Genomic DNA, 25,293 nt, shown 5'->3' with positions numbered 1-25,293 from the left:
AGAACCGGGTAGAGCCGGAGAGCTCGGGCACAAGGCAGAAGCGCAGTGCCTCTCTTCCTTGAAACTCTGTCTTGAATTTGCGCCCTTGAGAGAAAAAAGAAATCGGCTATAGGAGGACGTTCATTCACCATCTATATTAAAAAGTGCTGCTGCTGTCGCTCCGTTCCCCCAGGCGGCGGGAAGAGCGATGAACCTGGACAGAGAAGAGGAAGCGTTAGACAAATAATCGCTCCTCTAGTTCACTCACCTGCAGTCACCTGGGTGGCGTCGCCCCTCCAGGCTCTGATGCCGGTACTTGGGGGAGAGGAGCAGAACCGGGCGGTGAGAGAGTCGAGTCCGTGATCAGTGAGCTGCTGTGTGGATGCCAAGGTAAGCACTTGGCCTGTGCTGAGCCGTGTGGGCCTTTTAGACTGCCTGCTCTCTCCCTCTCTCTCTCTCTCCCGGGGTTGTCCTTGTCGTCACTGCGGAGGAGAGACAGCTGGAGGCCTGAGGAAGCAGGATTACGCCAAGAGGAGTGTGCCGCTCAGAGGGGTCTGCCCAAGCCCACCCAGGGGAGATCTGTCCCGGAGGAGCAAGGACCGTGCTAGAAAAGAGACCCTACCCAAAACATATTAAAACTTCGTCATGATTTACTACTTCCCTGCTTCTTAACTATACGAACTCAGACATTTACATTCCTACTTGGAAATCCTTTCATTTTCCTCCAGTTCTGCACATTGCAAGTACTAGTTCATTCCTCCTAATTTCTGTGCCAATTTGCACAGCTTTGTGTTCACATATTATCATCTCTCTTCCAAAAATACGATTAGCGGGACCATTCTTCAGCCTGATCAAACTCCTCACAGTTAAAACCACCTCGAATAATGCAGCATCTTTCACTGTAAAATAAAGTAATTGTTGCCCAGAGTATCTATGGGAAATTACAGGATTATATAATTCCAATGTCAAACAATAAACCCAATAATGCAAGATATACATATAACAATAAAATACACTCGCTAGAAAGAGACGATTTGGTTTCAAAGTACCAACAATTAAAGAACTTCTTTAAAAGAAAAGGTCTTTTGCAAACTAATTGTGATTCTTTCAAGAGGAATTTCATATTTAATGGCATAAATCCCCTTTGCGTCTTTGTATGAGTCACCAATAGCACACACATACACACACACACCCTCCCCTCGCTGACCACATTTAACAACAAGGCAACAAACAACTTCACTGACAAACATTTTGTCCGCAGTTTTCCATTTGCTCGAGAAGGTGTTCATTAGGTTTTCTAAGTTTGTACAAATCTCACCTTTCATTGGGAATCTGCTCTGATTTATGTTTTAGGTATGAATCTACTTTCTCCGCAATACTTCCAACGTATTAGTCGAACCCACAGAAAAACAGTATACATTGAAACTGTAACTGAAGCATTAAGTCTGGAGAAACGAGGGCAACAATATATGATAACGTTATATTATAATAGAGTATAAAAAAAATTAAATAATGGGATTCATTCCCATATTTAAACCTTCACTAGTCTAATGATAACGACACACTCTAACTCACAAGGGTTGTTGGTCTCACAGTCTGTTTTTAATGGCACACACAGTCAATTATAATAACTTACCAAGGATTTAGTTTGTAGGTGTTGTTGGACCAGAGTAATTGCGTTTATTGCGTTAACGTGAAGCAGGGTACCGCGTAAATTTGAAACACTGGTCGCATTATATGATGGATGTACGTGAAACGGTACCAGTTATATGCCTCGTCTCTAATGTCACACTGGATCTTCACTAATTAAGATCATTATTCTGCACAGTTATCTCTGATAGGTGGTCTGGGCGAGGGAAACAGAAAGACCCTCTGTCCCTCCAGGGTCAGGGTAGCAGACCTCTACTGTGAAGCTTTTAAAGGAATATACTGCAACCCAGGCACGTGTACGGGGGGGCGAATAGGGCGATGTCCCCTGCCACCCAGAAAGTGCCATCCCGGTCCACAGTTTGTTAGCACCCCCCCCGGTCAAGACCCTGTCCTTTTTATGCCCCCTGCAGCAACCTGAGGGCTGAGTCATGAACACGCACACACACAATTCTGCAAGAAGTGCTCAACATTGTCATTGATTTAAATTTTTGAAATGAGTATTACCAGACAATCTGCGTGAAAATACTTATAAAACATGAATTCATGATATACAATATATTTGTAGATCCAAGTATTTATAGATTAATGCTACCTTTATATAGTCAAGGATTGTATGTCCTGTTGTGTTCATTCTGGTATGTGGAAGCCTTCTAAGTATGCAAGCATGTGTGTGTATCTACATTTTAATCATGTATTTGTGGGCTGGGGGGGTGGCAGCAACTCTGAATTGCTATTGCTTTTTTGATTTGCATTAGAGAAGGTCATATTTGAGAAACTGTATTATTAAATTAAACCTTATTTTTAGCACTATAATAAAAAAATAACAGCTTTATTTTCCAATTGATGGCAGAATAATTTGAATTGCAAAAACACCTAAAGATTTGTTTTTACTGGTTTTAAAGTGTTATTCTAGATGCCACTCAATAAGGTGACCAGGCTGTGCACTCTTTAAAAACGGTTTGTGTAATCAACTAGGAGAAATATTTATTTCAAGCTTTAATTATACAGTACTGCGAGACTGCTTAAGACCAAACTCAAACATGATTATTAGACCCATCACTCTCAATTACGGCACAACGAGGGGCTGAGAGACAGTATGCTCCAGATATCTATTTTCTCCCGGTGTCAGCTGCTATTGAGAGAGTATCCCCTTAAGAGCGTGCAGTTTACGGAATAACACGTAATAAATCAACAGTGGCAGCTCTCACCTTGATCGCTGGCTGCAGTCGGCTCTGAGAGAGGCAGGCCGGAGAAGCTGGAGACTCCCCTGTGGCCCCTCACCTGTCTCCGTGTGGCAGTCGGGGTGGGAGGGGGGCGTGTGTTACTTCTGCTTTGCCTTCTCCTGCCTTCCCCCCCCCCCCGGTTGAAGGGGATGAATTAACCTCATCAGAGAGGGTCTGTTTCTCTGGCTGTGTGGCATTCGGATCTGGACTCGCTTCTTAAAAACTTTCAAAAACACACGCACTCACATACACTCACACACACAACAGGGTTTTCAACATTTCTCAAGTATTCAGTGGATGTGGTGATTGATACGATGTTAGAGTTTTAAATTTTGCATGTTGTTAATTTTCTAGTAAAAATCTATTTTAGTAACTACCTAGTTCGTCTTTCCAGTGTTCTTTCCATATTTTCAGTGTTTCTGTAACATTTAATGAGTTACTTTATCAGTTTTCTTTTTGGGTAAAATTTTATCTGAAGAAATAAGCTTTATATACATTTATAAAAGCCAGATTGTGACGCCTCTCTGTGTGAAGAAGTGTCTCCTGTTTTCTGTCTTGAATGCCTTGAAGCCCAATTTCCATTTGTGTCCCCGGGTGCGTGTGTCCCTGCTGATCTGGAAAAGCTCCTCTGGTTTGATGTGCTCGATGCCTTTCATGATTTTGAATCAAGTCCCCACGTAGTCTCCTCTGTTCCAGGGTGAAACTGGGGCCTAAACTCCTGAAATTAAAGTTACAGCTCACGCTCAACTCTGTTCTAGCACAGAAATTAGTCTGAATCTACCCTCCGCTAAACTACACACACAGCCCTGCGGCCTCAGGACCGAGGTGATCCCGCAGTGCCATTCAGGGTTGACTTTGATTCCCCTTCAGGAAAATTACTTAATTCCATCTCTTGAAAGATGGCAATTAAAATGATAAAATAATCAGGAATATATGCTAGTCCATTTAAGGTCTAACGGGATTTTCAGGTTTAATCACTTTAATTAACTTGAAGAAGGAACACATCCTCTGATGCGTGGCTTTTGTTCCCCTGCACACCTCGAGAGTGTGACCCGCACAGGCACACGTGCCTCCGCCTCGGCGCTTCAAAGCCGCCATTGCAGTTGAGTGGATTGAAAACGTGCCAGCTGTTTAAGTACGGCCGCAGAATGTAAATCGGGATAACACGGCCACCCTTAAAATACACGTCACATTCACTGGCTCTTTGTATTATTATTATTTCTCCATGGAAGATTAACTACCAGTTTTATTAACATCACACCAGAGGATTGTGTTGTGAGCACACTGCTGTAACACTGAGATTATGCATTTCACAGCGGTGGCATTAACTCCCATTTCCGTGAAGTGTTTAAACGAATCCATCTCTGCTCAATGCCTGTGTAATTTCTCTTTCTAAGTAAGGAATACATTGTTGGTGGTGTTGTTAAGAGTCTTGTACAATATCTTTAAGCGAGGCTCCAGAGCATTGTACATGATGCAAAAGCACATCTCTGTGTGTTATGGTAAAGCATTGCACGATTTCCTTCTTTTTAAATAAAATTAAAAGGACTAGGCATTCTTTGTTTCCTCAGTTATGACTATTTTACTCGTGGTATAAAATTAAAGAGGCAGAGACAGTAACGAGTCAGCTGAGGTCATTATGTACGTGTTCCCATTATAGGCAGGCACTGTTGTAGTCCTTGCAGCAATTTTGTCAGAGGATTAATGACAGAAAAGGGACAATCTAACTGATTTAAGAACATAGGAATTGTTTCATATATGTATTACTAGACATCTAACTTTTTCTTGCCCTTAAAACACCCAAATAAATACCGCCATCCTTTTTTCGAAGTATCTTCTGGAAGATATCTGTATCTGTATAAGATGTGCTTTCTTGCTTCCTGCAGCTTATTTGCCCAGTATTTAAAGTGGCTTCTATATTGTTTGTCTTCACTCATTTTCTATTGCCGGTTCATGTGTGTGAAATGTGTGAAAATGTCAGTGCTTTGATACTTGATCATGACTTTTAAGTTTTTATTTGGTTTTGTTTATTTCTGTCATACATTATGTTCCCCTCCTGGAGTCACACTACAGAACATGCCTGGACTCATTTATTTAGTTTACACACGTGTTTCTCAAGTCGGCTGGCGGCGACTACCTGTTTCCTCCACAGCCAGGGAAGCAGGGGAAATATACGGGCAGAGCGAGTGTGTTTCTATCAATAACCCTGCAGCAGAAGAGTGGGGGATTAATTGTATTCCTCTATCATCGGTAATGGAGCAGCCCAAGGTAGCTTTGTGCCCTTTTAGCACCGAGGGTTAAAAACACTTCTTCCACAGAACTGCAAAGTCACTCCACTCTTTTTACTGCTACCCTCTTTTCAGCTCTGCATTGTTATTAGTTGATTGCTAATTCCATATTAATGAACCAAACATAAACAGGAAGTGGCGAATTAGGAGAAAACGCTGACCAATCAGGGCCATCTGTGGGAGAAGTCCAGCCCCTTCTTAAATGATTTGAGGATTGAGTGAGCCTTGAGTTACTCCTGTATCAAGACTCAGCAGAAGTCGCTTCTCAGTGCTCACAGTATTCATACGGATGGACAGTTTGTACACCAAAATCATCAGAAGAGCATTTTCAACGTATACAAACAAAACTGACAGGAAGAGAGAAAATGGTGACGGTGTGATCCTGGACTTCCTCCTCGAAGCAGGACCCTGATTGGGCAGTTGTTGTCGTTTTGTTTCTAGATGTGTTCAGTGATTGACTTCTGGTTTGGTAATGGTTGTCATACTTCCTGACATCTGAGTTAATTACAAATGAAGCGATGTTCCGTATCATATCGGTTCCTCTATAGAACTGTTGACACAGGAGGTCGTTTTGCAAAAAATGTAATTGTAACTAGAAAATACATCAAGAATAAATTAATTATCTCTTCTATATTGGAGACATGTGATGGCAAGCCAGGAATGACAGAGAGGGCTGGTATAATCTGCGAGACGAGAGGACGCGTGCAGCCATCCCGCGCCGCTGTCACTGTCCTCACCGTCCTCATTATTGTCCGGAAACCAAGACACTGTCACTTCCTCCGATTGTCTCTTCACTCTTCCCGTCCTGTGATCCTTTCCCGGGCAGGGTTCTCGGCGCTGATTATGTGTGGACAGCAGCTTGCCCACATCTCAGCTTGAAGCTGTCAAATCGTTCTTCACAGAGTCCTTCACAGAGGCTGGTTGAAATGTTATTCCTCAACACATACGTAGAAGAAATACAATTTGAAGTGGGAATGAGAGAGAGATTCAGAGAGAGGAGAGGGGGGGAAGTGAGAATGACAGGGCAGAGATGATTAAATGTGTAAAACCTTAGTGTGGTTTGGCTAAAAGAAAAACTGGACCTTTTTCAAAGGAGAAAGTGGAGGGACATGCACTAAGTGGAAATCTGTGCTTTTTATTTTCTGTATTCTCTATTCATTTCGGTAACAACCAGCTTTTAAACAAATTTCCCAAGAACTGGTTGTCTTTAAAGAGCTTTACACTGTAATGGCTTTTGGAAGTCATTTCCTGTCTAACGCCAGTAGATGTCCATCACCATTTTGTCTCTTATTTCGATTCTTCAGTTGCCGATCGGCTTGGCACAGTGTGTTGAGATGTAGACGCACGCACTGACCGGCCATCTACTTCATCACACAGCGCAAGCAGCTTCGTAGAGAGACTGAGCTCACTCTCATTGACAACACCGCAGAGCCCCCAGGCAATAACACGACACAGGGTCCCTGTACTGCAGCAAGCAAAGGACACCCTTTACTGTCTAGTCCTCCCAACCTCGGCCCATTGGGGTCTCTCTATAGGGCCAGCTCTTAGTGGGTGAGAGAGGGCTCAATCTACGCCCTACGAGGCGTTTACCGGTCAAGCCACTCAGGACACCCCTTGTTCAATCTCCCTGTTCAGAAACTGTGGGTTTGTGGAAAAGTTAGCTAGCACCATAAATTACAATGAAGCAAAACGATAGAGAAATATTACAATATAGGAATTTGCAGGGGTGGGGGAGGGGGGATGAAATGAAAAACAAACGGGGAATGTAAAGCACGCCTGTGAGTGTGATTGATTTCCATCCTTGTCGTGACCAGATTGGGGGTGACCAGTGGCCATACAGACAAGTCCACTGTATCACCGGCTCCTCAGACGGATCACTCTCAGTGTAAAGCTGTATCAGAGATTCCCCCAACTGCGCATTAATATCAATTGTAGCTGTATCCCTATATGTGTGTTGTCCTGTGGGGGGGGGGTTGCTATCTATGGACTCGGGGAGTCTTCTGTTATAAATGCAACACATTTTTATACCCAACAAGAGTGCACATAAATCATATAAATGAAATATAATGAACAGTGGGTTAAAGTGGTGAAAATGGACGGCTACATACATGGCGTTTGGAAACAGACATTTATAATGTATAGCAAATACGGACATCCGCAACGCGTGCCGCATACCGATGAGAATGATGGGTCGCGCTTCGAATGCAGAGCCACGCGCCGCTGGCTTTGTTTGAGGGGAAGCAGGAAATGTATTAAGGATGTTTTTTAAAATGCCTTTTTGCGGCCATTGCAACATTACTGAACTGGAGGCCTCGTCGCTGTCAGACCTGCTCTTAAGGATTCCTTCACACACACACGCGCAGTCTTCGCCAGCAGGGCTGTTGAACAGGTTTAATGTGCTTATGTTGTTTAAAATGGGCCCATCAGACTCTTAAAGGGGAACTCGCTCAAACTCCCAAAATGATGGTGTTATGAGTCTTTATGTGCTGCTGTAGTGTGTCAATGAGCTGTAGAGCACGCTTCCAGTTCGTGTCTATCATTTTGAGCAACTTTTTAAAATTAAAAATGTTCAGCTGACCAAATAATGTTTGATGTGCGATTGTGTCAGATTTTAAAATTTTCCTTCAATCCCTAAACTCGGCACTGTGTAGAAATATTGAAATGTAAACAAAACGCCTAATAAGATCACAAAAACTTGTCAATTTGGCTTTAAAATTATTTGTGGAACAGTATTTTTTTCTTTGGTAAAGATTTGTCTTATTAATCATAGTTTCCCCAAGACGTCACATGCCTCAGATTCCTCACTGCCGTGTCCCAGACCATTTTACACACCAAAACATGATCTTTTCATCCTGACTGCCTCTTTTACTGGTTTGTCAAAAGTGCAGGACCGGGGAGCTGGCGAGGGCGAGAGAAACGCACAGACCCTGGGACACTGAGTCTGTGTCATGGGTTAGGAGTGTTAAATGTGTTTGGGCAACACTGTCTAACACATCTAGTGTTAAACATTAGATTAGAAGTTTATGACATGAATAAAAACATCAAAAACGAATGGAAAGCTGATGCTTCCGAGATCTATCTTATATTTCAGGAAAGTGTTTCAGCTGTCGCTTGGCTGTCTGTGCCGGCAGTCGGGCCCTGTCTGTGTTGTACTGCTGTTGTGTAATCCAGTGTGATGTAAAATACACCAAGCTGAGACTACATCTGATTATATTTTATATATATTCATGTGATATATGATATCATATTCATATATATATTTCTAATTCTGCAAACTATCTATTCAATTAAAAGCCTTAACACGTGGTGTGAGTGAAGACCCAAAAGACCTTTGTGCTCAATAACTGGAATTAGTGTATAAGAGTAAACTGTGCGGTTTTTAGAAGATGCTTGTAGGAGGTGAGAAGCAGGTTTGAATTAGATTGGGGAGATGAACAAAAAAAAAACTAGAATCTAGAAAGGGTCACAGAAACCAGAAATGGGGTGTAAAGTATCTGTCCTAATTACCTGACATTTAGCATCCATAACAAAAACAATTTGTCTTGGTGCTTTATATCCCTGACCAGGTATGTGTCTCATTCTCTATCTCGTTAAGTTTAGATGTAGCTTCCCTTGAATCTAATTGATTGATCGATTGCTCAATCAAGAAGCTCATTGCTTAAATTCGCGGGCTGGTCAGTCAATCCATTAGCTTCCGATGAGACAGACACGAAATAGACCCTGAGGATCCGCAGGCCGCGAGATCTGCGTGTCGCCCTCACCACTACCGGTGACACGTAAGCTGAGATCTGTCCATTTATCAAGCTTTGTGTGTGTCCCCGTTGAGCGAATGCCGCCGGAAATTAAAGCGCACATTGTCCCACTTAGCGTGTGCAGGTTCACAGCTCTGAGCGATGGGGCATTAGAGCAGGAGACACTCTTGTGATGTGGCCTGCTAGCTCAGAAACGAGATGAGGAGAAGGCTGAGCTGGTGACACAGGAGAGCCGGTGGGCAGGTTACAAAACCCAACAGACCGCTCAGTCCAACCTGTTAATTGGGTCACTGCTAGACTATTGATCCAAGCATCTCATCCAGCTGTTTCTGAAGGACACCAGGGAATCTGCACAGGACTCCCACACTGCCATTTCCTAAACACCTCAGTTCTACCTTGTAGGATTTGTGTGTGTATGTATATATGTGCATATAGATTGCCTCCCCTCTCCTCTGATCTTACTGCCTCTTCAGACCTTCAGAGACCAGCTCGTGGCTCGAGAAACTTTCGATTTCTCTTAAAACTTTTAATTCATTTCACAGTGTCTCACAAAGGCTGAAACCTGAGATAGGAGTTGATTTCATTTGGCTCTTCACAATCCTGAGAGAGGTCAGCCACAAGCACTGTTGACAGGTGAGAAATAAGATCCGGGGCGTTTAGAAGTGAAACGTGGAGGCACTTATTCATCTGGCTGGACAAAACTGCGGTGTTGATTAGCAACTGGAGACCGAATGAGCAAAATGTGTAGAGTGGTCCTTTAGTACATTTCCTATGGTCTTGGTAAATGCAGGCTTTTTATGTTATTTATAACTCTGTTATCATCTTCACTGTGTGTGTGTGTTCTTGATAGAACACGTCTGAAGACTCGACACATGTTAGTTATTGATGAATTGATAAACTTACTCAATGAGGGACTGACTGTTCAAGGATTTGCTCCAGATGTATTTAATGTTACTAATCATCTGTGTCCGTTTCATTAGACAAAGCAAACCCAGCATTGTTGCTACGAGTCCATAAACAGATATACATCGTCCCTCATCCACACTGTCTTTATGGGGTCACAACACAGTGTATTTGTCTACAACTCAGGGTTTGCCGTTTCCCAGCTGCTTGCATTGCAAATCAGCCAGTTTTACAGCTTTATTTGGGCTTCATAAAATCTATGACTCCCAGAGCTCCCCGCTCCGCCGTCTGAGGCGCGGCCGTGTGTTTAACTAGGCAGGGCAGATTTGCACTCGCTGCTCAGATAGATTTCGCAGTGGCGAAGACAAACACATTGACTAATTGGATCCCTTTGGGAGCAATCACTTATTCTGTGTCAATGCCGGGGATTCATGTTTCTGTCTGGTAAATATATGCAAAGACTCAGAGCCGAGTTGATTGATACAGTGCAGCAGCCCCGGCGAACACAAGTCCAACACCGACGCCGTTCTGCATCCGGACTGAAGCACTGGGTGGCTTGGACTGGCTGCCACCGGGGTCTCCCCACCGAACCCAGAGTTTTTATTCACTAACCGCAGTTGAGGAAATAGCAGCAGTTCACACCAGCGCAGGATTAAAGATTCAGCAGTTGCATATTTACACTTTCCTTCATGTTTATTGTGTGAGCAGTTTATTACAGCACTAGAATGTGATTTTTAACATGATAATTAAAGGCATACTATAACTAGTCATAGTATTACCGTTGTCTAAGGATTTAATTTAGAGTAACATTGTAACTGTGTAGAATGGTTCCAGAATTAATCTACTCGGAACAAGTACTAAATATAACTTTTCCCTTGACTGAAAAACATTTAGGCCTACCAATTGATTTGTATTCCCCGGTTTTAAAAGTGATTTGACCTAAAAACTAAATAATTTACTAAATAAAACTGCTAATTAGAACTCATCCCAATCTGAATGTTCAATTAATCATTATTTTACAAATGCTGAATTCACTTCTGTAGATTTTTGGTTTGAATATGGTAATATTAAATATTAACATTGGTAAATAAGCATAAAGAAAGTAGAATGAATGCTAAATCTGAATATTTTGATCATAAAGAGGAATGGGCATATTCTCTGATGTCTTAGTTTTGGATGTTGCCTTTTTGTTTGGAGAGAGAACCCAATTTTAGTTGTTTGTAACTATATTTACTCTGAGACACTTCAGTTGTGTTACTAGTTTTTCAGCTATGAGGGGATTCTTTTGAATTTCCTCTTCAAACGCTGCCAAATGCCGTCCTGTACGAACACAGACAAAACGCACGTCTCTTTCGGCAACAACAACAAAAACATCCAGTTGCGTTGCTCCTGCCAGGTGCCGTCTAAACACCTGTTTGAGTTGTGTATCACTGAACCATCTTTTAGCATATCTTGCATTGAGATTCTCTGAATAAAAATAATCTTAGAGCTGGAAATCAATCCAATTAATCTAATTCCCATTGGCATTTTAATACCATTTACAAAACCTTAAGTAATGTCAGTGCCTTATCAGATAATTGACTTTTAGAAATTCATATGGGTCCGGCAGGAGAGAGACCGCGGGACGTGCCTTTGGGAACGCCAGGTTAGAGGGTTTTTGTCTCCAATAACATGTATATCCTGGTAAAAGTGCCGCCCCTCCCATCCCCAGTTGTCCACCCTGGCTTCCCTCGTGCGCAAGGGGAGAAGCATCCTCAGTTATTCCCTGGTGTTGAGCTCATGGGATCCGTCTCTCACTGCTGTGTGCTGACGGAAAGCAATATGTTAATGGGTCTCGTTGTTGGCATGCAGTGTTGGGTCATCTCAGCTAGTGACGTCATCGGTTGAGCAGCGATCCTGGGCTAAAAATAGCTCTGTGTGCGTCGCCTACCCCTCAGACTACTGTGAAAATCTCCTGTGGGCTTCTGTCAGGGCAGCGTGCCCAGATCTGCCCGTGCGCTCCTGGGACGACTGCCGGCTGCTTCCAGGCACAATCTGACACAAACATCCAGCCCCACCATCACACAGCGCATAGTTTACACTTCACTTCGAAATTTCACCCAAAATCCTGCCGCACGCTAAATATTAACACATTCAAGATACGGGCAATGTCAAGATTTATTTCCATCTAGCTATAGTATCTATCTACTGATCAATATATATCTCAATTATTATTATCATTATTAGTAATTTGTCATTTTAAATCAGTGTGTAAAACATATATACCTTCAGGTGTTTATATGAGTGTTATTAGCTTTAAATAAAAACACTGATGTAGATAAGCAACATGGATCATGTGTGCATTAAAGCGCTGATGTGTCACAGGGTATCGGTAAGCTTTGAGAGATTAACTATTCGCAATTATCAGGATATTGGCTATCAATTGTATACATCAGGATGTGGTCTGCCAATCACTAATTATTACTGTAAATGTATTCCAGACATGTTGTTGATTACAACAGAATTACATAAGGAGTACAATTACTCCTGTGGAGAGTTCGGAGTAAAATGGTAACCCTACTAAAACAGATGTGACGACCTAATGGGATCTGTTCACTCTCAGCTGCTTTGTTTTTAACTAGTTTCCTCGAATTTAAACACTACCAGTAATGGCTACACTATCTTGTGTACAGTCATTTTACTTGAAAGTACAGTTGCCTTATTTTTCAGTGTTTCAGTAAATAAGAAATGGAACTATTGTTAACTGTTAAAACCTGTGTCTATGTGTGTCATGTGACAACTAAGATTCATATTGATTTGTTTTGAGCTCATAATTTCTCCCTGGCTTCGTTATTTGTGTCTCTGCCGATCACCCCGCTTTTAATATAGATGTAGGTTAGCTATGAGGACATGAATGAGATGGGGAGAGACGTATATTAAAAAGAGCAGAGGTTAGGGCTCCCCTGTCTCGTATCTATTTGTCATAATCTTCCATACACTTACATGTGTGCTCCAATCTTAGACAGGGGTAATGAAAACTTAAGTAGATAAATAACAAATAGGGGTTCACTTCCTACTGCTCAGAGGTCGTCGGAGTCTATCTGGATACAGGAGAAACCGTAGGGGACTAATGATTGTGAATGAAATGTACACAGCATGAAATAATAATGAAATGCATACATAAAACCTTCTCCCAGATTAAATAAAAAGGCAACCAACGTACCAACCTCAAATTAAGTCACAATATTTGACGGCGGATCAGACAACATGAAGTGTCATGTGCCAGACGACAGGGTGGCTTAGAGTCTTGTGTTTTGAAGATTCACCTATAATGATGCTTATTTAAAAACTTTAGAACCCTTCGTTGGGCGCTTTAGGATGAGATGCACCCAATAAATTAGGATTGCTACAATAAGAAATGCATGGGCATTATAGGCTTATTTATACCATTATATCTGTGATTTGTTTCAGTGGATTTGTGGTAACAGTGAGTGGCAGGACGCTATGTCGTTAGTCGTTGAAGTGTGATCCACACATTGACCCGTACCCTGGACTGGAGAATCATTTCAGCTGAGGCAAGAATCAAACTGGTTCCTGGAGGCTAATGAGAAAATCCAGCTGAGATACCCACTGGTAAAACTCACGACTGACTGCCGTTTCCCCCGCAATCAGACAGGTGCGGCTCTGAGCTCAAATCACAAGATGTAGACTGAAGGTCAGGAAGAGGTTAAATGTGGAAACGGCCGAGTGTTGGGGATTGTGAAGGGAATTTCAGCCTGAAAATCATCTGTTTCATATAAAGAGATCGATTTAGTAAATATCCAGTTAATAAGACATCACTGGTTACTACGAAGAATGGCAAATTTAATTTTTGATACTTTTCAATTGTATGTGTCATGAATAAATATGATGGGATTATTTAAAAATCCACCCAAGTCTATATAGTGAAAGATAACTTTGAACAGTAAGGAGAACAAATACAAAGAATGAAGGCAGATCTTACACTTATGAAAGGCTTTCTGTTTTTTATAACGTATGGATTTTTTTTTCTTTTGAAGACGAGAAGGAAGCGGTGTCTCCACTGATGTGCTGTCTTATTGTAAAGGGTCTGGGATCACAAAGGCTCTTCTGGAGTAAACAATAACAGGAAGAAGCCGAACAAATCTGGATTCCTGCTCTGGGAATCGAACGGTCAGTTCAGCCCAAAGCCGAGATGCACCGAATCACGTCTCACTGGCGAAGGTGCGCCTAATTAATCTCGGAAATCTGCGCTGTTGAAATGATCCTTTTAATAAAATATCCCGATTTGTCACATTTAAAGCTCATCTGCAAAGCAGTGTTTTCTGGCTTAGTCTCCTTTTTTTAAAAAGTATATAAATTGGATTTCTCACCAGATGGTGTTTGTTTATATATTTATTTTTGAAGTGGAGAAATCTTTTATGTGATTCAAAAAGACATTTTGTGAAGACTGTCAAAGGATTCCTCATATCTAATCACTAATTAGGGATTGGGGAACTTAAATTAGTGAGGAGCTACAGACACAGTTTGACTCTCATGTGTGTTTACTTTTTAACCATTTAACTATTCAATTTTTGGAGTTTAATAACGGTGAACGTTTTTCTCATTGTGTATAAAATAGTGAGAGACAGATGGGTTCTGGTTAATTGGGCATGTAGACGTAGGGATAAGGTTAGTTTTGGTTTCTGCTCACATGTATTTATTGTTTATAAAATTGTAAGTTACACCTATACATTGCTATTGGCAGCTGGGTCATAGTTTTGATTTAGATAAAGGCCTTGGAGTGATTTTGTTTTCATAGTGGCATCTCTTTAAATCAATTAAGACATTTTAATTGCTCCCTTTCTCCCTTGTCATTTTTGAACCAGTCAGAATGTTTTTATAGGAACAGAATAAGTATATTGGCTTGCCTTACAGTTGAGACATATACACTGTATCAGCCATAACATTATGACCACCTGCCTAATATTGTGTAGGTCCCCCTTTTGCCACCAAAACAGCCCTGACCCGTCGAGGCATGGACTCCACTAAACCTCTGAAGGTGTGCTGTGGTATCTGGCACCAAGACATTAGCAGCAGATCCTTTAAGTCCTGTAAGTTGCGAGGTGGGGCCTCCATGGATCGGACTTGTTTGTCCAGCACATCCCACAGATGCTCGATTGGATTAAGATCTGGGGAATATGGAGTCAACACCCTGAACTCGTGATTCATCAGACCAGGCCACCTTCTTCCATTGCTCCGTGGTCCAGTTCTGATGCTAACGTGCCCATTGTAGGCGCTTTCGGCAGTGGACAGGGGTCAGCATGGGCACCCTGACTGGTCTGCGGCTACGCAGCCCCATACGCAACAAACTGCGATGCACTGTGTGTTCCGACACCTTTCTATCAGAACCAGCATTCACTTTTTCAGCAATTTGAGCTACAGTAGCTCGTCTGTTGTATCGGACCACACGGGCCAGCCTTCACTCCCCACGTGCATCAATGACCCTTGGCCGCCCATGACCCTGTCGCCGGTTCATCGCTTTTCCCTCCTTGGACCACTTTTGATAGGTACTGACCACTGCAGACCGGGAACACCCCACAAGAGCTACAGTTTTGGAGATGCTCTGACCCAGTCGTCTAGCCATCACAATGTGGCCCTTGTCAAAGTTGCTCAGATCCTTACGCTGCCCATTTTTCCTGCTTCTAACACATCAACTTTGAGGACAAAATGTTCACTTGCTGCCTAATATATCCCACCCACTGACAGGTGCCATGATAACGAGATTATCAGTGTTATTCACTTCACGTGTCAGTGCTCATAATGTTATGGTTCGGTGTATACACATTATAGATAAAACCGTAGCAGATATGAATGTTCTTTCTGAACTTACAGGTATGTCATGTGATTTGAAAGCTGTTGTTGTTACAGTACGTTCTGGTTCAATTAATGAATTATTATAAATATTTGATCTAAAAATAAAAAAGATAAAACGTAAATCCATACATGCAAACGTTTGCTTCTGTTTATTTGGTTCCCAGAATCGCACAGTGAAAATCCATTATTTCATTAGACAAGCTAACATCACCTACATTTCTTGGCTGCAAGCAAGAGCAAATCTGTAAATAAATGACTCGCAGTGCAGGTATTTATTATGTACTATTAATAGGTCCAATCAATAGTTAATTGATATATACTGTACTACAGTATCTGTGGAAATCAATTTAATTTGAATTAAAAATTGGAAAATGACAGTGTGTGAAATGCCAGTTCATGTTTTCTTGTCTCTAGTTTAATATAAGTGTATTCCCTCAGGTCTCACCAGGTACAAATTCCACTGCTGTTTCCCCAGGGGCACCTAAACGCATGCATTATTTTCTTCCAAATTACACTTTGAGATAGATTTGATGTAGTGGTAGACTGAAGGACGGTATTTTGTCTCATTCTGGAGTAATGCTGTAATGATCTGCTTGTGTTTTTAAATTCAATCCGTTATTTTAAATGTTCTGTTGCACAGAGAGCAATTACTGTATAAACCAGTGTGGAAAAAACAAAAAAATAGAAATTATATTATCGGGAGCTTGTTTTCATTCTCTCTCTGTATGTGCCAGTGGACACAATTTAATATGCTGATATAAGTGACGTCTGTCTTCATGTACTGTGCTGGTTTACGTGTGTTGCACTGTGTATGCCTGGCTTTATCTTGTCCCCACAACCGTGAAGGTTCAGAAGGAGACTTCATTTTAAGGGTCTCCGTTTTGTATGGTGCCCTTTTCCAGGACTGTAGATCACTGGATGGCAAAATTAGTAGGACTGCTGTTTTTGGATGTGTATCGTATAAAGTGACCTTTTTGAATTCAGCTTCTATATTAGGTTATTCATTTGAAAATGTTAACTACTAAAATAATTGCACTGCTTAACAATTTGCAAGCCGTTATCCCCCTATTAAAAGTCAAAAGGACCGCCACAGTGAATTTATACCACTGCAAATTACTTTCTTTTCTTTCATAAACTGCAAAGGTCAGATTATATAATCTGTTTCCCTGAGAAACACACTGAGCCGGCATGAAACTGTAACTGCAGCATTTCAGCTGTGTTTTGTGTGTTTAAGATCTCCTGCATTCCCACACGTGGCATTAAATACTCAGAGGATAAGATCAGTCAAAAGTATCTTCTGATTTGGACCTGAAATGAAGCACCATGCAGCAGTCCAATCATATTGACTGCCATCGATCGGTGGAGCTCCCCTCGCTAATTCCTTACAGCTGGGGCTGTGCTGCATGTGTGAATACATAGTGCACGTATGTCTTGAGTCACACGCCTGCATCCGCTGTGCGGCTTCAGCTGTTGCTCAGCAGTGTAAAGAGTGTGGTGATCAAATAGAAATTATAAAATTAGGGAAAGGAGGAGATTTTTTGGAGAGATTTCCACACTGCTTCTCCGAGTATGGGTAATATTCTCAATAAGCAAAAACGACGGGCCTTGCTAGTAGGTTTGGGTGTGAATTTCCTTTTTTAATACATGAGGCCTTCAGAGTTTGTGATGCGTTCTGGTGCATTCCTCATGGCTGGAGGCCTGGCTCTTTATTTCCTCTCACCGATGTCAATGGATGGTATTTTATCAGAGCCACCAGAGAAATAAAGTTTTTCCTCCAATATTGCGCTGCCTGGCTCCCCAGGACTGCCATTGTCCCTGGTCAAGCGCTGATTTGATACATGCGTACCTCTGTGGCCTGTCTGAATGGGCTGAGATGGCAAATGCATTTCGTGGGGCGACGGCAGCTAATGCAGAGAACAGGGTGCGTCCTGGGAAATTACTTTGATTTCCCCCTTCGAAAGAGGGAAAAAAAGAGCAGTGCTGCTCACATCTGCAAAACGGCCTGCGTTTTGTATTTCCCTTCCTTCAAAATGTTATTAATGGAGAGTAGCCAGCCGTTCACCTCCTGACCTGACGGAGTCGCTTGTCACGAAGATAAATCCACCTGCGCTCAGCAACGTAGCGGCACGGAAGAGCATTTCAATCGCGGAAGCAAGAGACGCTCCTGTCCTTCTCAGTTTAAAGCCCCGCGGGCTCTGAGGCTGCATGGCCTGTGAATGGAGCTGAGGGGGATCACTGTAATTGAGGGGTGTCCTGCCTTGCTCCTGGCTCCTATGGATCTACAGGCCACCCATAAATCATCAGTTTATAAGATTCAGAAGGCATCCCATTCTGATCAGTTCAGCTGCTGTTTTCGTAAATGCAAGGGTTTGCAGATCACTTGGATCAAAAACTTAAATACCCTCCAGCCCTTGCGAATGAGAATTCCCCTAATTGAACAGATAACTCAATTAATCACTCAATAATTGCGCTCCCAGTCTTTAGAGATGATGGACCTAACTCAAACTGCTCTGGAGGCAGGTTTGCACATCACCACTGAAAATAATGTTCTTACAGGTGTAGAATGCAACTCCTCTGAACTGGTGCTTGTTTAGATTAGACACCTACTTCTTCATTATAGAAAAAGTATTAGTTCCTGATGGTTTCACCTACTTGGGCATTTTTGACTGGCTAACTAATTATTGTTTTAGTTAAAAAAAAAAAATGTATGAGTTTCGCTATTCTTTAACTGCACCTTTTGAAATTCTCATATCTAATTACTCATTACTTACCGTCCAGAAATGCCTTGTCCGTTAATTCGAGTGTTAATGATGCACACAGTGCGGCTGCTCCTGTGGTTTGCATATGGAGCTGATATGGAAATGCCTTTAAAGTGGGCCTGTACTCGTGACATTTGCCACATTCATATTCACGTCCCTCCAACTTGGCGTGTGCTTCAGTCCTCCCGAGCACGAGCAGCGGAATATCATCTACCTGAGAGGCGCTTTATCGCAGAGTCGTTCAAAATGCAGAAACAAATGTGCCTTCGGGCAGCGACGGCTGCTTTTATTCTGGCTTTTTAACAAATGAAGTGCTTCATCTCCTGCCGTCTGTGCCTGTTTAGAGGCGTTGGAGTAGCGAGACGCCACAGTTGGGCCCTTGTGGAGCTCGAATCGGAGGTAATTAAACCTCGGAGGAGTTGGCCTCGTGTGTCAGGGTCCCTCTCCTCCAACTGCATAGAATAAAATGGACAGAGCCTCGCCCTGCAGATTAAACCCAGTGCACGTCCAATTACAGCCCATTAAGAGCGGCTGACCTGTGAAACGCGAGGTCGGCTGAGCAGGAGATCTGTGTGCCGTGGGGGGCAGAGATTTTGTCAATGTCATGCTGACTTCACCCCCCATGTTGTGTAGGTGAGAAGAGTTTGGAGACGCAATGCACACCGTCTCTGGGCCGCAGCAGCCCCCATTCTGTCTCCACACTGTTCCTTTGACGTTTCCCTTTGATCTTGTGTTTGAAGAAATGTGAAAGTGGCTTCGGGGGCTGTGTTCATGAGACGACCGAGCAACAGAGGCAACAAATAGATGGAGTAGACCTTATTACGCAACAGTCACTGCAACGATTAGTTTGTTACATTATTTCATATTTCTGATGCATTTCTTGTGACGTGTGCGTTTTCATAGTTCATCAAAAGCAATACAGTGCATTAACAATGTAGAAGAGTACATTTACATGGACAATTACCTGTCATTCTACATATAGTGTAATATTCTTTACATGTAGAGTGCTATATAACAGTGATTGTTAAACCATCAAAGTCACAGATTTAATAGGAATAAAATGGAGAGAACGAGAGTGCGTGAGATGTGTATATTGTCAAGGCTGACTGAAGGGAAGGTTTTTTGGGAGGAATGTGTGGCTTGCAGGATGAAATGTTATTTAATTTTGGGACAGTGGACAAATTAGAAAAGTGATCTGCACTGTTAGAGAAGTCTGGTTTAAAACCAAATCAATTTGTGTTTTCTTTTCTTTGTTTAAACAGTTATAACTCTCGTAAGAAAAACCAGCAGCTTTTCCAAAACTTCCAACTATCTTGTGTATGAATGTCATCCCGTGCAGAGAATTATAAGTGTTTAAAACATCTTCAGTTACCAGTGATGCTTCAGGAAACTTAAATGCCAGTGGTGCTACTTTCACAGGATGTCAATTTATTCTTTATAAGTAGTGTTGTTACATTGTTGTCCTCAGTATACCCGATTTTATTTTCCAGTTGATCCAGACGGTTATCAATTGCAGACAAACAAGTAATTCTGTGGTTTGACTTCATGATGTTCAGAATTTAGAAACCTGCTTCAGACCCAAAAGGATGACATGGGAAAGTAGGTCGCAGATGCCCGATGTTTCTGGGTCTCTGAAGGTGAAGAAATCCCACGGTTTCATGTGATTAATCTATTTCTGTGGCCTGTTCATGGTCTTCACACCCGTTATCTTCCAAACGTGGATATATTGTAGTGAGGAACATCTGAAACATGAAGGGCCAGGCTAGCTCTTCCTCCATGCGTTACCTAGATGTTGAGGATATTTTGCTAAACCTGTTTTACTTCCCGCCAATTGCTTCCATTACGGTCACCTGTCTTGAGAAGTGCTTCAGGAGAACAGGGCCTCTCTGAATGCTGAATACCGAGTTCCCAAACTGCTAAATCATCTTTAAACTGTTTGTTTGATTAACCATTTTCAAAGTTTTCACCTCTTAATGAATCGGATGGTGTTAAAAACTATCATTAACCCGACACCAAGCGCTGGATGTCAGAAATCCCTCCTCACTTCAGTGCGCTGTGTCTATGACCAGGTGTGTGGTATTGAAACAGCTGGGCCCGGGCAGAACTGATAAGGCTCATAATCGGGGTATTTGATACCGTTTCATCCCCACCTGTGCACCTCATTAATGTGTAGCCAATTAAGAGTTGCTCGGACCATTAAAGGGAGCTACAGTGTTGGGGAAAGGTGACAATAAGCTGATGAGTTTTGTTTTACAACAATTCTTGGCAGTTATATCTAAATGTAGCCAGTGGGGGTCGGAGCTCCCTGCTCGGGATTCGGTCCGCCTGCACAGATGCTCCAGTGGTTCCAGTCTGAACCGGTTCATAGCCATCAGTGATGAGGGCTGCCAGGGTGAGGTGGGCTCAACTCCTGTAGATGACAGGCCGCCATTGATCTTACCGTAACCAGCATCAGCTGCTGCTCCAGTCCTCCCGCTGAAGCCGTAGCTCCGCTGTTTGCACCGGGGACGTGGGGCGGGAGAGACGCAGATTGATTCACAGTGCCCTGGGACACACTGGTGTGGCAGGGAGATTGAAAAAAACCCTCATCCGTTATAAGTCACCTTCTCTCATTGGCCAGCAACTGTGCAGCAGAGAAAACCGCAGACGTTCGGTGTTGTGGATGTGGGTGAAAGACAGTGAGTGAAAGAAAAGGTCTGGACAATTTTAAAGCAGAAGGAAATCCATGACAGGTGTTATAATGTATCGAGGTCCTTTAACCCTGAGGCACGCTGGAGCTTTAGCATAAACTCCTAATAAAACTGAAAAGGCATGAAACGGCGGTCTGAGTCCAGGCTTAGAAGGGTAAATCTGATTAAATTTAGCTCGAAGGCACAGATTATCAGCTGTGTTGGTCTCTGTTGGTAACTGGTCGTCTGCCTCTGAGCTGCATGCCGTTGTGGACCTCTGTAGAGGTTGTATACTGCAGTGTCTGTTGCTTAGTAGCTAATTGACTTATTGATCTTCCAATCAAGGAATTCCAAGTAAATGAACAGCGATCAATTGGCCAATTAGTCAGCTATCTGTGGGCGCCCGTCCACGCTGAAAGATATTTACAATAACAGATGTGAGAAGCAGCCCGGAGGACACAACACAAAAAAAAAGCCTACATTTCTAGATGCCCCAAATTACCCTGCTTCTTCTTTTTAATAACATGTAATCGTTTATTTTACTCTAAATATGTGCCATCTGTCATCTCCATATTCTGCTAACACCCTAAGACAGCGCAGGTTTCTCATGTTATACCATTTAAACCATGCTTTAAAATGTGTTCATGTGTGAGCCCGGCTCCATGAAGAGGAATCTCTGCGGGTCGAGAGCTCTCCTTGGTTTATGGCACTGCAGTCTGCTTAAAGCGGGACCCGAATACACAGTATTGATCAACACAACCCACATAATCGGGCTGAAATCTGTAAGATCTGTAAGATCACAAAATTGACAAACTGCATCATTTTTCTGTGTTTATTTTATTACTGATTTTTTTTAGATTAATTCTTAACACTTTTTTTGGTTGTAGAGAGGCAAATGACCTCACATCTCCTGCATACATCATTTGTTTGTTTATGAGATAAGGTGGCACAAGTGATACACTAGTAATACTTATATAAGACTACTAAGATGGTGAACAACATTCAGTCTGAGCATCATCTTTTACTGTGGCTACCAATATCCAATCTGATTTCATTGGGCTTTACAACCCTGTGCTATGATTTCAGTGGTACATATTTATAATGGACTCCCAGGAGCCTGAGTTTATAAGTTGAACATCCTGTGAACTTTAATGGTATTTTCCATAATCTTACTACTATCTCGTGAAGTTAGTGCTTTTCTTTTGCCAGCATGTATTGTATTCCCCCCTGTGTTTCAGCATCTGCTTTGCGTCTTCATCCTAAAAGCAGTATCTTCAGCCACTACAGCTGATGTGCAGAAATGTGTGAATGAAAGCGTGACGTGGGTAGAGACTTTACATGCGTGGTTCCCGTTTCGTAAAGGCGTTCGAGGGGAAGCCGTTGCCGCTGAAGACTCCTTCAGTATCTTGTAAATTACAACACGGTGCAGGAGGGATGGCGTCGCAGACAGGTTGGATTTATTCAGGCGACTGCTGGAATTATTTTAATCCCTCCAGTATAGTATAAAGGGATCTCCCTTGAAGGAGAGAGAAATTGCTCTTTTCATTTTATTAGGTAAAAATGAATGCTTATACCGAGTCTCCTGGGGGGATCCATCCCTCTCGTTTTATAGGCACTTTCATAAAGGGGCTCAAGATGAGGTTAATTGGGGGATCATGCTGAGCACCTGTTGCTGATTGGACAGTATTCCTATATAAGGAAGTGTCGGGCTTTAGTGTGTCCAGGCAGTTTTGGAATGGGTTTTGTGTGCGAGACCCCTCTTTGTGTAGCAGTCTGTGCTGTGTGACCCAGACAACAAACAGTGTTTAAAGCCTAAAATAAAGCAACAGGGAGTTGCTATGCTTATGAAAAATCTTCTCATATTACTGTGTCATTTCCAGTAACAGTGTTGATGGTTTGGGAGAGAAAATAAAACTAAAAGTTAACAGAACACAGCACTTTCCTCAAGTATGTTGTATTGTAAATTTAGCAGGACTATCCTATTGACAAATAGGATGATACTAGAGCAGGGTTGGGCATACTTCGGCCACAATGGGTCTTGAACAGTTGGTGGGCCACACGCATTTAGTAACACTATATGAAGTAATGTTTTTTTTTACCATAATGTATTCATAAGTGCATCTACGTTCAAATTTACAATCAGGTTCCTTTATTACCTGTGACGGTCAAATAGCCCACTCACACAATCAATATCTTTTTTTTTTCTTTCAAGTTTGAGCATAGTTTTTAAAGAACTCAATAGGTTTTTCAATAAAGGCAAACAGTCTGAACAATAGCACATTTTCATAGCACATTCATTAGCATTAAGGCTTTATGAGTCTCGCATTGAGTGTGACTTTCCATACTTCCATATCACCACTAGAGCATTTTCTGCAACAGGCACATACGAACAATGCAATGTGGGAATACACATATATAAAGCAATGTTTTACAACAAGCATTGAGAAGCCCTGACAACCTGACTAGCCTCGGCCACTTAAACAAGTCAGTGTGAACAGTGAAGCTGATCAGCCTGCTTTGCAAGTTTATCAAAGTCAGGTACCATTTGTGTTGTTGAGATCCGCAGTATAGAGGCCAAATGTTCATCACTTAACTGAGATCTGTGTTTGGATTTATTGTAGTTCATCACAGAGAAGGTTTGTTCACACACAAATCGAGCCAAACAGAACCAGCATCTTCTGAGCCAGCTGTCACGTGTGTGGGAACTGTGTCTCATTTAATGACGCATACAACTCTGGTAGAGTGGCCGTGTCAAACTTCTCTTATCACAAGTGCCAGTGAGTCCTCAGTCTTCACGAAGTCAGAGAATCGCCTTGAAAACTCCGCACCCATGTCTCTCAGCACAGTGCTGTATTTCACTGCACATTGTGGCGACACATTCAAAACTGCCCGTGTTGGAAAGTGAATAAATGTCATCTGCCTGGTGAATAGCACACATTTGACTCTGAATTATTTTACATAGTTTTACAGCTTGTGCATAAATACATTGTTTCCCTGTAGCTTCACATTGAGGTCATTTAAATGTCCCAGAATGTCCACTCCAAATGCAAAGTGGCACAGCTTTCTTCCCGCAGCTCGGGAAAATCATCAGCCTTGCCCACACCGTGCAAAAAGGTTACGATTCCCAAACCCGCCGGAACACTTTTCCCAGACTTAACCAATGGACAGTTGTGATAAAGCAAGTCATCATGCTCTGCTGCAGTGTCTTCCAATAGTTTTATGAATTTGCAATGATTCAGTCCCCTTGCTCTGATCAAATTGACCAATTTCACAAACACTTTAACAACGTGTTCAGTTTAAGAACAGCTTTACACAGCGCCTCTTGGTGTAGTGCAAGAATATTACCTCTGAGTTCAGTGTGAATTCTTTAACTCTGTCCTCTATTCTTTTCAAAAGCCCCTCATTTTTCCGGGGAGATTTAGAAAACCATCGGTGTTGATGTTTACCAGTTTATGCCATGATAAATTAAGTCTCTGGAGACGCGCAGAAACGCTACTGAACAGATCCTCTCCCGTTGTTGTCCATTTTAATGATTCCATGGCAAAGAATTCCTCACTTATTTCAAAGGTGTCATTTATTCCCCTCACAAAGATAAGAAGTTGCGCTGTGTCCTTCATATCAGTGCTGTCATCCAGTGCAATAGAAAAACAATGGAAATCCTCCTTTTTTGTATTCAATTTGGACTTAAGCGTCAACTTTTCTCTTTCTGGACTTGCTCATTTTTGGGTCCAGGGCTAGTTGCTGTAAGCTGTTGCAGGATTGCGAGCGCGCACTGAGAACTACGAAACAACGTGCCTTGTTGCACGCTCTACCTTGCCACATACAGAGATGTGTGTTTCATGATAGTTGGCTACTGTTGCATAAGAAGCTCGTGGAGTGATTTTATTATTTGTATAAATGCGCATGGGCCAGATCAATCTCTCTGGCGGGCCGGAACAGGCCCACAGACCGTAGTTTGCCCGCCTGTGTACTAGAGTATGTTTCTTTTTCTTGGACAAAACTTGATTTTGAAGGACTAAAGAGCTTTGCAAATTTGGGGAAATAATTACACATTGGAGCTGTGCATGTTTATTTATAATAGTTGTACTGTACTTTGACGAAATAGGTGCTAATTGTAATTCATAACACATCTATGATACGTGGTGTCTATCTGCTATTGGTATCTGTGACAGTTTTCATATGTACTGCTTTAGCTATTCTTGACCTTTAACCTGTGC

At 42.3% G+C, this 25,293-nt stretch overlaps 1 protein-coding gene across 1 annotated transcript in view; it reads left to right on the top strand.

Annotated features, from left to right (window-relative positions):
- Positions 1–25,293, top strand: part of epha8 (eph receptor A8) — a 111,184-nt gene that overhangs the window by 10,373 nt on the left and 75,518 nt on the right. The gene's annotated exons all lie outside the window — the stretch shown is intronic.

Source organism: Amia ocellicauda, chromosome 18 (assembly GCF_036373705.1).
Source record: "Amia ocellicauda isolate fAmiCal2 chromosome 18, fAmiCal2.hap1, whole genome shotgun sequence".
NCBI lineage: Eukaryota > Metazoa > Chordata > Actinopteri > Amiiformes > Amiidae > Amia > Amia ocellicauda.
This window is presented reverse-complemented; position numbering and strand designations above follow the sequence as displayed.